General features: G+C 33.6%; 1 long non-coding RNA gene across 2 annotated transcripts; it reads left to right on the top strand.

Moving 5' to 3' along the window:
* Positions 1-8,439: 8,439 nt before the first annotated feature.
* Positions 8,440-11,296, top strand: LOC131940636 (uncharacterized). Of its 2 annotated transcripts, XR_009386566.1 has the most exons (4): positions 8,440-8,574; positions 9,279-9,336; positions 9,651-9,809; positions 9,940-11,296. It is a non-coding gene; the product is annotated as an uncharacterized LOC131940636 (long non-coding RNA). The 2 variants fall into 2 exon arrangements; XR_009386565.1 differs by lacking the exon at positions 8,440-8,574 and having other exon boundaries at positions 9,200-9,336.
* Positions 11,297-13,364: the final 2,068 nt, after the last annotated feature.

The following is a 13,364-nucleotide window of genomic DNA, read 5'->3' on the forward strand; positions in this document are numbered from 1 at the left end:
TATGTAGCCAGATACAACCCTTGTCCCTGGTAGAATACTCGTGTGATTGGTGTCATTTGTACGCCGAGTGCGTCGAAAGCCACCCCTGTTGCAGGTTGACCGTTCAATCAAGTAGTACCCCTGACTCTGCACGACGTCCAATCGACGGATCTTGTGCACTCAGGTAGCCGCAGGATAACTCGGGAGCCCAACCGTTACTACTGCTGATGCGCTAGAGGACACCCATTATTCGATTTAGTAATTGATTTCAGTACCCGACATATCCCTAATGTATGGCGCTCATTAAAACGAATATAGGCTACCGCCGTGGTGCCGGCTGATGCCCCCGTGTAATTTGACCACTGAATCAAGTAGTAACGCTGGCCCGCTGCGCCGGACACCCAATCAACGGACCCTATGTGCAAAGATTGTGAACTGGAAAGCTCTGGGTGGCAAACCGCACCACCTTACTGCCGGGGGCGCCGCCCTCAGAAATAAAATTTTAAAAAATATTGGCAGAAATTATCCCAAAAGTTTCTTTCAGGAAAAATGTCTGGGAAAATAAAAACACTTCTTTTGGCATATTCTCAACGATAACCCAAAGTTTCTTGGCGATTGGATGCACTCCAAAAACTTAGTGTTATTAGCGCCATATTGATTTAAGATCAACAAAGGAAATGTCATTAAGGTAAAGATATAGTGATTTATTAAGGTGGGCCATTTTTTTAAGAAGGAAAAGGGCCCCTAAATGCCTGGGTCCCTACGCTAGCTTTACGGTAGCTGCGCCACTGGGAGGAAAATTGTCTAGTTCATTTTTGTATTCAACCTGAATCGTCTGCCGATTTTTACTACCGAATTGTCCTGTGGTTATTGTGTTGTATATTTCATCGTCTTGGATCAATCTGTGAGTAATAGCTGTCTAGGTGCTATTTGATTCCTATAATTTTAGAAATGTGTTGCTTCGCTGTATGCGCTCTGAAAAGCACTTTCGTTTGGTGTTCTTTAGTGAGATGTTTTTCTAGATCAGTTTACTTATTGATTAGCCGATGACACAAACTATAGACAAAGCGAGACGCCTCGGATAGACACTAACAACTAGCCAAAAGGACCTGGATTTTGAGGACAAGTCTACTAGCCGTCAGTAAAAAAAAAAAATTGAGTGACTCAAACTAACATTAACAAAAACCACAGTTTAGACTTACAATAGGTTAATGAAATGCAGGGGTAAGATTGCCTGTGGAAGGACATATTGTGATTTGTACTCTTTTAGGGAGCTCTGGAATGTAGATAGAGATAGCATTTTAGAGTAACTTGACATTAACCTCATTAGGAGTACGAATGAGGACAAAAAGGCAAAACAACTTTATAATGCTGCTTGAAAGTTGATACTGGGCAATGAATTGATCAAACTGGGTGTTGTGGGTGTTCTACAGGGTGACCCGTCAAAAGAGCGCCGACATAAGAGCGCCGACATAAGAGCGCCGACATAAGAGCGCACTAATTTCCCGACAAAAGAGTGCCGACATAAGAGCGCAAACTAAAGATCGAAAAACCATATCTAAAAAATAGGAACAAGAAAATTAACTCAGATCAGAAGGCATTGTTTGATGTCAACTCTTTATTGTTTCATTAAAAAAACGAATTGTTCAGTTTCTTAAACTAAAAAAACTGGTATTGACGATTGATATTATTCGTTGTTCCGAACATGATCATTCTGTAAGTGTCAGTCCCACAATCCTACAAGACGAAATTTTGTCCATTTGTTGACGTTTGAAGAGGTTCTGGAATTTTTATCGATAATATATATAGAATATATATTCTATCATGAATTGTTATCCCTGCAACGTTCTGTGGATTAGGGTATGGCAGCTGCTTGCGTTTTCTCTGTCTTTCTATTGCACGTTGTGAAGCGACGTATGCCGGCAAATGAGGTGCTACTTCCATCAAAATTCCTGCTCTGGCTGTGTATTATCTGCCTTGGTTTTTCCACCCCTTCTACTGCTCGTTTTCGTATAGCCGAAACGACTAGGAGCGTGATTGTGTTCCGATAATGACAGAACAACATCGTTCAGCATTTTCATCCGTCCTCGGCATCCATCTTTCTTAAATAAGCATCTTTATGTCGTATTTCCTCAGCATTTGCTCTGTCCTTTCGATATGTAGCCTTCGACCTATATAACAACATTCCCTTTCTGTGATTCGATCTTCTCCATGTTACTTGGGTTAGAACTATTTTCAAACTGCATTCATAACATATTAACCATAATATATGAATAAACACATGTCGTTCTATCCTATCGCCGATTGTTTAATTAAAACAAGTGTTAACCATATCATATTCGTTAGCATACATGTGTTTTTTTTTTAATTGACTGCGCTCTTATGTCGGCGCTCTTTTGTCTGCACTCTTATGTCGCCGCTCTTATGTCGGCGCTCTTTTGTCTGCGCTCTTATGTCGGCGCTCTTTTGTCGTGCGCTCTTTTGACGGGGTACCGTTCTACAGGTTGTGACCCTGAGAGTAAGGTTTATAAATAGTCTTAAACGTTATTGAGAGCACAACAGAAACAATCATTGAACGCTTTTGTGTAAACTCAAGTGCTAATGATAAAGAAATATATTTGCCAGTTTTAGTATAGCAGGTGAAAATGAACAACATGTTTTGAGTCTGAACTATCAGTATCAGAGGTAGAAGATGAAGAATGCTAGCCATCAGTATCAGAGGTAGAAGATGAAGAATGGCAGCCATCAGTATCAGAGGTATCCTATAGTGAAACATGTCTTGGCCTATGCCGGACTGAGAGACTAACCGAGCCCCTGGGGTTTGGTAAAACCCAGGATATAAACCACAAAATCATACCACTATAACTAAAAAACTACCTGAGATATTTAGCTGAAACTTCAAACACGTTTCCTATACACTGCTTGTAAAGTTGAACTAAAATGTCTATTTCTTTGAAAACTTCACATTTTATTAAATAAAAAGCTAAGTCTACTCCCTACTTTTTAAAATTAATTCCAGTCTGACTTACCAAAAAAAATCAGTTTTATTATTTCAGGATATCAGCCTCCCTCAACAGACCAGCCTTTCTCAACAGTCTTACCAGTCTTACCATCCAACAGACCAGGCTCTCTCAATATAAAAACCTTACCATACAACAGATCAGCTTCTCACAACAGACCAACATCTCTTAACACACCAGTCTTACCATAATTATTAATGTAGTTATTGTGTTATGTCTCATTCATACAATATCTGACAATAAGGTTTATATTATTATCATTCTACAAACGCGACATCCACCAGATTAAGTAAAATAAACCGTGAGAATAGAAACAATTAACAAATAGTGATAAATACAGCCATAATGAACAAACAGTCTATACTAAAATTAAACTAATCCCATAAATTAGAATAAATAATTAAAATATGAGCCCAAAATTATAATTTAAATATTATAAAGAATTAATTATAACTTAAAAACATAAACATAACAAGATCACATTCATCGGACAAAACGAACAAATGTGGCTGAGACCGAAATTTTCTGTTCAAAACGGCGCAGCACAGATAGACGGTTTGGCAGCGAGAGTTTGAGACAGAGCAAAATCTTTTAAACCTGCTATAATTTTGTAAATGTTAACAAAACTCATTTTAAAACACTACAGTGTAGTCTGTAGTTTCTTCGCATATATCATTTTAAAAAAATTATTTGAGCGATTAAGAATGATATTATTTTTGTAAAAATATGAAAAACAAAACAAAGCTGACTAGTCTATCTTACAAGACGAATGTCATGGTCATACCGTTGCATTGTGTATCAAAACTGCTACATACCGTAATTGGAAATTGTCAGCACATATAAAGAAATAGTATGCAAACAACTTTTTATTAGGTAAAATTACTCAAGAAGAAAAATACGCCATGAATTTTTATGATTTTCTCAAACGAAAATACAACCACAGCTGTCCGACTAGTGTAAAAAAAAAAAACGGAACCAAGCACGAATTGTGTGTTTTGGGTATGGATTTGGTTCAAAAGTGATCAAGTATGGCATATTTAAAACTCATATTTTAACATTTGTGTAGATTCATAGGAAGTTGTTTTACTTTGTAGCAGAATTGATACAACATGAAATGAAGGGATAAGGATCAATGCTGAATGGAGCCTTACACTTCAAAATGATAAATTAAATACTCACACTAAGATATTATATAACAATTTTAAGTTTTAAAAGCACTGGTATTTAATTGAAAAAACCTTTTTTTTTTTTTTTTTCTTAAATTTAAATATGGAAGCCATTGGCAAAATTACCACATCTATATTCTTACTCCTAGCTAAACTGAATTATCCTAAGACAGCGATTATTAATTAGTTTGTAATCTACAGGTACTGCTATTAGATAATAGTTTACTACATAGTTAAGGATACAAGTAGTAGGTTTGAGTTGAAAGAACGTTATTTATATGAAAAACTGGGTATTCACCATCAACAAAAGTGTCCTACTGTTTTAAAACAACACTAAGGATTGTTGAAATTTAATATATCATTATTTGCATACTCAACAAATAACATGTTTGTAATTTAAAATAATTAACATTAATGATGAATAGAGTATAGACATGTAACAAAAGATAACCAATACACATTGCCCATTCACTGTGTGCAGCGTCAATATCTTCATCCTTCAAGTTGACTTTTTTAAAAACATTGTTAAAACAATGTAATAAACATTCTTATTTTTCAATTTGAATTTCTTTTCAGCCGTCAGCTTATTAATGGCATCGCTTCATTTGTCTTTCTTTTGACAATGCCTTGGTTTTCAATAGATAGTAGTAGAACTGGGTCTTGAGTAGCCCCATCCACTAAATTAGAATTATTGAAAACATTTATTTCAGCAACAAGTTTTACAGCATTCAGAATTTACCGACCTTGCTACATACTGTTATTTTGCAAAATAAACATTATTTGATATAATAATTTGCTTTCCTCATTATTTATGCTCTCTACATACTACAGCCCACCTTGTAAGATTTTTTTTTCTCAAAAAGCTTTTACAAAATTAATTCATGAAATAAAGGACTAATGTAAGCAGTTCTGTAATTTTGATCTAACACACATTTGACAACGTGTGGAAATCGCCACATTTTTCACTTTCAGTAAATATAAGATTTACCCATTCATTTTAGCAATAAAATATTTTAACGTCCATTTTTGTTTTGAAAACAATGCCTGTCGGTACAGACATACTTTTGACGGGCTGCAATGTTACCGCTATGGTGCGTTTCTCTCTGACGTCTTAATAAAAAAAATCGGTCCGACACCGTACAGTGTAACCGCTCGATTTTTTAAAAAAAATTCTGTAACTATATAGTTATATTCTAGATATGGCCTACTAAGTAGAAATGGCCTGTTACCACAGTATTCAGTGAGAATAAACAATAGACATAATGATTAGGCTATAGCCTAATGGTGGACGGAAAGAACAGCAACGGAAAAAAGCGCAACGGAAAAAAGCGCAAAACAAAAAGCGCAACGGAAAAAAGCGCACACGGAAAAAAGCGCAAAGAGAAAAAAGCGCACACAGAAAGAAGCGCAAACAGAAAAAAGCGCAAACGGAAAAAAGCGCAAACACAAAAAAGCGCAAACGGAAAAAAGCGCAAAGAGAAAAAAGCGCACACGGAAAAAAGCGCAAACAAATAAAAGCGCACACAGAAAAAAGCGCAAACAGAATAAAGCGCAAACGGAAAAAAGCGCAAACAGAAAAAAGCGCAAACGGAAAAAAGCGCACACAGAAAAAAGCGCAAACAGAAAAAAGCGCATAAAGAAAAAAGTGCACACAGAAAAAAGCGCAAGCAGAAAAAAGCGCAAAGAGAAAAAAGCGTAAAGAGAAAAAAGCACACACGGAAAACAGAACTAAAATTGATATAATACATAAATGGCATTTCATCAACCAAGCTGTTGTAATATAAACACACATATGGACACACGGACAAAACTGCAAAACTATGTTTCTCTGACAGGGAGGTGTAAAACGTTCAGATTTTAAAATCTCTTTTTTTTAAAAAATTGTTTGTTTACATTATTTATCAATTGAAGATCATATTTTAATTTAACTAGTAGGACTGCAGATATTTCAAAAAATAGATGTATTTGTGTTTTATTCCATGTTTACCTATGTCAGTTGTAGTATGAAAAGTGGTTTGTCAAATGGATCAAATGGACGTTTACACGATTTTGCTTCCGCGCCACGTCATGATAAACAAGTTATCAAAGAAGATTTAATTTGTAAAATTTAAATCGCCGGCTCTGCTCGACTGAGACAAGGTTTCAAGTAGAATCTCGATCTAGCACTCTAAACCTGAAAGCAATCCAAAAAGCTGAGATGAAGAAAATGTTATTCTGTAGAGGTTAATAAAATTAAAATGTAATTATTTTTAAAATTTTCTAGCAATATGGGTGTTGAATACTAGGAACCTTTTCAGGGAGGAACTGTTTTTTTATATCATTATTTGCATACTCAACAAATAACATGTTTGTAATTTAAAATAATTAACATTAATCATGAATAGAGTATAGACATGTAACAAAAGATAACCAATACACATTGCCCATTCACTGTGTGCAGCGTCAATATCTTCATCCTTCAACTTGACTTTTTTAAAAACATTGTTAAAACAATGTAATAAACATCAAGAAATGGTAGTTATCATCATTCCTGTTTCTTGTTTTTCAATTTGAATTTCTTTTCAGCCGTCAGCTTATTAATGGCATCGCTTCATCTGTCTTTCTTTTGACGATGCCCTGGTTTTCAATAGATAGTAGTAGAACTGGGTCTTGAGTAGCCCCATCCACTAAATTAGAATTATTGAAAACATTTATTTTAGCAACAAGTTTTTCAGCATTCAGAATTTGAAGTAAAAACATCATTAAAAATGCTGATTTCAATACTAGATACTACAGATATGTGATTAGAGATTATTTCAGTGCCGACATTGTTTTATTTATTTTTACAGTATCTTTTTTGTCTGTGATAAACTAATGCAAAAAATGTAAATTGAAATTTTGATGCTCCTGATTTGGTATGAATAAGTGTTTTACCCAAATCAATAATTGCACAGTAAATTTCCAATTAGAAATGATAAATCATTTTTTTTTATTTTAATATATTTTTACCGACCTTGCTACATACTGTTACTTTGCAAAATAAACATTATTTGATATAATAATTTGCTTTCCTCATTATTTATGCTCTCTACATACTACAGCCCACCTTGTAAGATTTTTTTTTCTCAAAAAGCTTTTACAAAATTAATTCATGAAATAAAGGACCAATGTAAGCAGTTCTGTAATTTTGATCTAACACACATTTGACAACGTGTGGAAATCGCCACATTTTTCACTTTCAGTAAATATAAGATTTACCCATTCATTTTAGCAATAAAATATTTTAACGTCCATTTTTGTTTTGAAAACAATGCCTGCTCGTACAAACATACTTTTGACGGGCTGCACGCACACAGAAAAAAGCCCAAAGAGAAAAAAGCGCAAACACAAAAAAAGCGCAAACGGAAAAAAGCGCAAAGAGAAAAAAGTGCACACGGAAAAAAGCGCAAAGAGAAAAAAGCGCACACAGAAAAATGCGCAAACAGAATAAAGCGCGTTTACCTATGTCAGTTGTAGTATGAAAAGTGGTTTGCCAAATGGATCAAATGGACGTTTACACGATTTTGTTTCCGCGCCACGTCATGATAAACAAGTTATCAAAGAAGATTTAATTTGTAAAATTTAAATCGCCGGCTCTGCTCGACTGAGACAAGGTTTCAAGTAGAATCTCGATCAAGCACTCTAAACCTGAAAACAATCCCAAAAGCTGAGATTAAAAAATGTTATTCTGTAGAGGTAGACATACCAACAGCTTAGAAAACTATTATTTAATAAATATTAGACACTAATCAAAAAGTTAAAAAAAATAATGAAATGGACGAAAATATTGAAAGAAAAATAAATTTTTAAAATGCCTTTTACACTTGTGTATTGGAAATGTTGCGACTTGCTGTCGTAACATTATTTTCATCCTCGCCACTGCCTGATGCATCTGTAAGGTCCCAAACTTCTCTGTCAAATTATTTTCAGGCTGATAATTTAAATATGTCCATTTATTTTTATTGTTGATTATCATTCATTTATAATTTAATATAACATTAAAAAAAAAACAATCCAAACCATCCCAGTTTGGGAACCCATAGTCTAGAACATCAGTTCTTGGTCTGAGAACGAATGCGAAGTCGGCAAGATGGCGGCGTCTTGCCGATCGCGCGATAGCATTATTTGCCGTACTCGAAAATTAGCGAGTTGCGCAGCTTGCGCCGTGACCTTTGTAATCATGGCTGTACCTTGAACCTAAATTCCATGTTTCCGGTTGACCTTAGGTATTTAGGGGCCTATCAGTTTATGCTAATAAGCAGAGCCCACGGTCTACATTTAATTACGAAGGGGTCCTCATCTTTACGATAAGATGTTTTAAAAATTAATCGCGTTTTATTTCTTGTATTTTGTTTGAAACATCACCAAGGATTAGTGTGCTCAAATATAAGGTAAGTTTGGATAATTAATTATATACTTTAAATTTAAAGTCATAGAAAAGTATATTAATGAATCAAGTCTAAGGGTCGAAAAAAATTACTATCTGTTAAAAAATTATGTCTTAACCCTCCACATAGGCAGAAAAGTCGCCCGCGAGTAAGCCTTATTCTTGCGCCTAATTCCCAGTAATTATTACATAATTAAAATATCGCATCTCTTGATATCCGCTCTCTGATATTAGTATTAGTTATTCATTGTCACTTAGGCCTTGATTCTAATTATAATTTTATTAGATTAGGCTAAGTAGCCTACATACTAAATTATTACGGCTGAATAGGTCTAGATCTAGACTCTAGACTGTACATTTATTTTATTTTTAGATCTTTACATAAAAATAGGCTATTAGATCTTGATCTAGCTAGATCTACTAATTATATTCTACATCATCAAGAATAGATTTAGAAAAAATCTACTGATCTAGAAAATCTAGTAACTAGAATCTAGACTTAGTAAAAAAAATTAAAAAGAATCTAGATCTAGATTTAGTATTTAGAATTAGATCTAAGATTCGAGTATTCTAGATCTAGATCTAGATCTAGTAAAAATTAATCTAGATCTAGACTCTATTAACTTTAAGAAATAGACTAGTTAATTTTGTTTAGGGCCTAGATCTAGTTACAATAGGCCCATAATGTTTATTATTTTATTTTTGCAGAAACTTGCATTCTATTTCATCCAAGGAGTCTAGATCTAGTCTAGATCTTGTAAAAATAGTAAGACATTGTTATTGTTAAGATTAGATTTAGACTAGTTCAGGCATAATTCTCCATCAAATAGGCCTGGCCTAAGTCTATATATATATGTATATATAGTATATCTATATAACTAGGCCTATATATAATTTTTTATAAAGCTCTATGCTATGCCCTCTATTATTTCAGCAGATTATTTAGACCTCTTTACTTGGTAATTTTTTATTAATATGAAGTTAATACTAGACTTAGAGCAAAAAAAAAAAAATAGGCCTATACATAGGGCCTACAGCTTGAGTAAATTTGTTTTCCTTGTAAATCTTATTTGCTTATAGGCAAGACTAACCCAGTGTAAGGAGGATTGCTAATGTAATCAGAAAGTTGATGGCTGAGATAAAGCGGCTGAGGAGAACAGAGGCTTGTGAGTGGATTAGGTTGGTTGAACTTGTGTACAGCCCTATCTATGTTCAATGCCTCAGGTGGAAGTACATTTAGTAAGTATGGAGGCTGAATTTATTTCTAATTTTTATATTTATTTTATATACCTTGCAATATGTTGAGCTAAATATATATTTTGTGAAATGGTCTGCTTAATTCTAATTCCATTTGCCCTTCTCTTTTCAGGTACAGTTTTCATGGAGATCCAGCTTTTATTCAAGGCTCATCTTAAAGAGAATGATGTGGCTGCTGGGACATAACTAAAATCTACATTCAACTGCTTGCAGATCTCAAGAAGCCTGGGGTTCTCGTGCAGCGCTGCAAGCACTCAGGCTGATTGGGAAGTTAATTTCTGGTCCTTTGATAAAGTTGATTTACAAGAACGCAAAGTGGCGATCAGTTGTACTCTGTTTCTTAAAGTCATGGAAGCGTTGTTGACTTCTACTGAGTCTTTCTTGGTGCGACAGCTGGAGAGGTTTCTGATGGGAAATCTGATTGGTGGCCAGTTGACTCATAAGTGGGAGCAAGGTGATCAGGGTGTGTCGCAATACAGTGGAAGGACTATTGAAAGGGTGCCAGCAACAAAACAAAAGTCAGCTCTTTACACCATAAGATGATTAGGATAATGCTGAGAATCTGTCATCTGGCAGAATCACTGGTTGTTGACTTGCTTTGTAGGAATCTTGTTTTTCTTACTGAATAATTGCTAATCAAGAGTTACAGAGTACTTCTTTCATTTGTAGTATACAAATTAACTTTATTTTTTAACATTAGTGTTTTTATAAGTTGTTACTGAAAAAATGTTTGCTGTGAATTGTAAAAATTTTGAAAACTAACACTAACAATGTTTATAATTAAGTTTTGTTTTCATAATGTAAAAAAATAATTACATTTTAATTACGTAACTTATTTTTCAGGGTAATTTGAATCAGCAAGATAATCCTAGAATCAGTAGTTACGTGCTTCAAAATTGTTGGTCCAAACTAATTTAAACTATTTTCTTTTTCAGTTTGATCACTCAAGTAGTAACGCTTTTTAAAAATTTATTTCTTTTCCTTTTATGTGCTAATTGAAATTGTATCTAAAGATTAATTACAATTGATACCTTAGAAAATTGTTTTAAACACTAAAGTAATCCAAGAAATTTGTTGTCACTAATTTTTTTTTCCCAGCATACACTCAAGGCATGGGTGTTTATTCCTTGATAATTAATACTATTTTTCTTCTTGAAAGGGATCGTAATGAGACGAGGCTGATTTCTTGTACTGTAGATTTGTTTCTTCACACTAATTATGATTATGTAACTGTTTTACATTACTATGTTGATTGTAGATTATACAAAGGCTAAATTTAGGTTGTCGCTATGTAATTTATTTCTTTGCTCTGATAAACATTTTATTAGACAAAATCAAAATTCATGTGGTGATCTGATTACTGTATTTTAATAATTTATATTTCTTTTAGCAAACATTGAAATGTCTGTATTGTCAGTATTGTTACATTGAATTATTTACTAGTAATAAATAAATACTGGTACACACTTTGACAGCTGTTTCCTTTTTATTCTATAATTTTATTATGGCCTACTGATATAGACACTGATATCAAGTACAAAGGGGGGGGGGGGGTCTGAGAAAGTAACGTCAAGGCAACCAGTTGCAACTTTCATTTATCATGTAGTGTGTGTGTGTATGTAGGTCTACTCTACTTCATCTACCCAAGTAATATCGTTCATTACAATAAGAACGTGTGCAGTAATATGTGCTTGTGCATTTCTATAATATAATAATAGTAGTGTAGTAACAGTATTAAATATTAATAATTCGTTTTACAATAACTAGATATAGTTTTATTTTAAACCTACATTAATTTTTTTTTTGTACATGGAGCAATAAGTCAATATGTTATGAGGCTGACAATGGCATGTAATTACTCATTCAAATCACATCCAGTCCAGTATAACTTAGGCTTTAAGCTTGATTATAATTTTTTAGTTTTTAAAAAATGCGAATCCCGGATGATGCAATAAAATTATAATTTTTTAATTTTTCGAAAAATGCGAATCCGTGATGATGCAATGAAAAAAACATCGGTGCCAACTTTTTTGTTTATGTAACATTGACTTGAATGACGAAGGTCTAAGCTGTTTTAGCCACGCCCACAAATTTTTAAAAGGCCATATCTTAGCTCCTAATTAAGCTAGAGACACAAAATTGGTATCAATGTGTAGGGAAAAAAATACTGTTTTTTTGTGGTATAATTTTATTTGAAATTAGTGGAGTTTAAAAATTACGAGCAACAGCCTACGAAAATATATAATTTAAAAGTTCAACATTTTTTGCTGATTACTATTAATTTAAAAACAAAACATTTTTATCACCATTTTTACGAACTCAACGTCATCTGCTAAAAATGGTCCATAAACCAATCAATAGTTTGTTAATTTTATGGTATAATCTGATAAAAAATTAGGCTGCTACATCTGAAAATCATAACAAACTATAACTAAGGTCAATGCACTGACTTTCAAATCAATGTCGGCCTGTATAGATACTGTAAATAATTACTAGCCCAATAATATACTATATAATAGCCCAATAATATACTACGACCTATGTATAGGACAAGGTATCAGACTTAATTCCTATAATCAGGCCAAATTAGGCTATTAAATAATTAATAGATCTAACATTAGGATAATTACAATGAGCCTTAGCTGACATAGAGAGCTGAATACTTAGCTAAACCTTTTAAAAAATTATGGTAAGCTAAGTGGGTTGAATTATTTAATTTAGATCAGGGGTCGGCAACCTGCGGCTCTCGAGCCGCATGCGGCTCCTGATGTCAAATGGCGGCTCTCGAGTTCCATCCACAAATATTAGAAGTTATTAAATTATTTTATGACAAATTATATACTGTAATGAAACACAAGTTAAAACATAATAAAAACACTAATCAACGAACAATGAGAATATGTGGGAGTAGAGAGTATTCGGACAGCTGAAGAAATAAGAAAGAAAAACACAATTTCATTAGTAAAGGTATCCAATAGATACTAAAGTGAGCCACGCTTTTCTTTATAGTAGTCTATAATATATTTTCTACTTTTTAGTGCATTGGTACATAAAAGCTTGTTATTAAAACGTTTTTTATGAAAAATTTTTTTACAACAGTTACATGACTAAAAACCATTGCGCAGCTATTGAACGTGATGACGCGTGTTGGATAGACATGCCTATTAAGTCAAATTTAATTTCAGATTGCATTGTCTTCATGTCTTGACCCACGTGCTAACTGTAAATCGTATCGGTCACGTAGAAGTGTCACTCCGGCGTTTCGATCTAGACAGAGGAAGCGAGATAAATAAAAGCTTGTAAAAACACACAATGTAGGCCGACAAAACAAAAATTGTATCAATCTAAACAAAAACAAAAACAAAAATCTACACACACTACAGCCAAAAACAATGAACGTAACACAATCTGTTTTGTATTTCTTGTAAACGAATTTCTTACATAATAATTCCTGGGAAATTATTTAAGACAAGTGAAATAGGGGAAATAATCACTCTCTTAATATAAATATAAATATATGTAGATATCTACATATTT

Source organism: Physella acuta, unplaced genomic scaffold (assembly GCF_028476545.2).
Source record: "Physella acuta isolate Inbredline_101_S28 unplaced genomic scaffold, ASM2847654v3 ptg000022l, whole genome shotgun sequence".
NCBI lineage: Eukaryota > Metazoa > Mollusca > Gastropoda > Physidae > Physella > Physella acuta.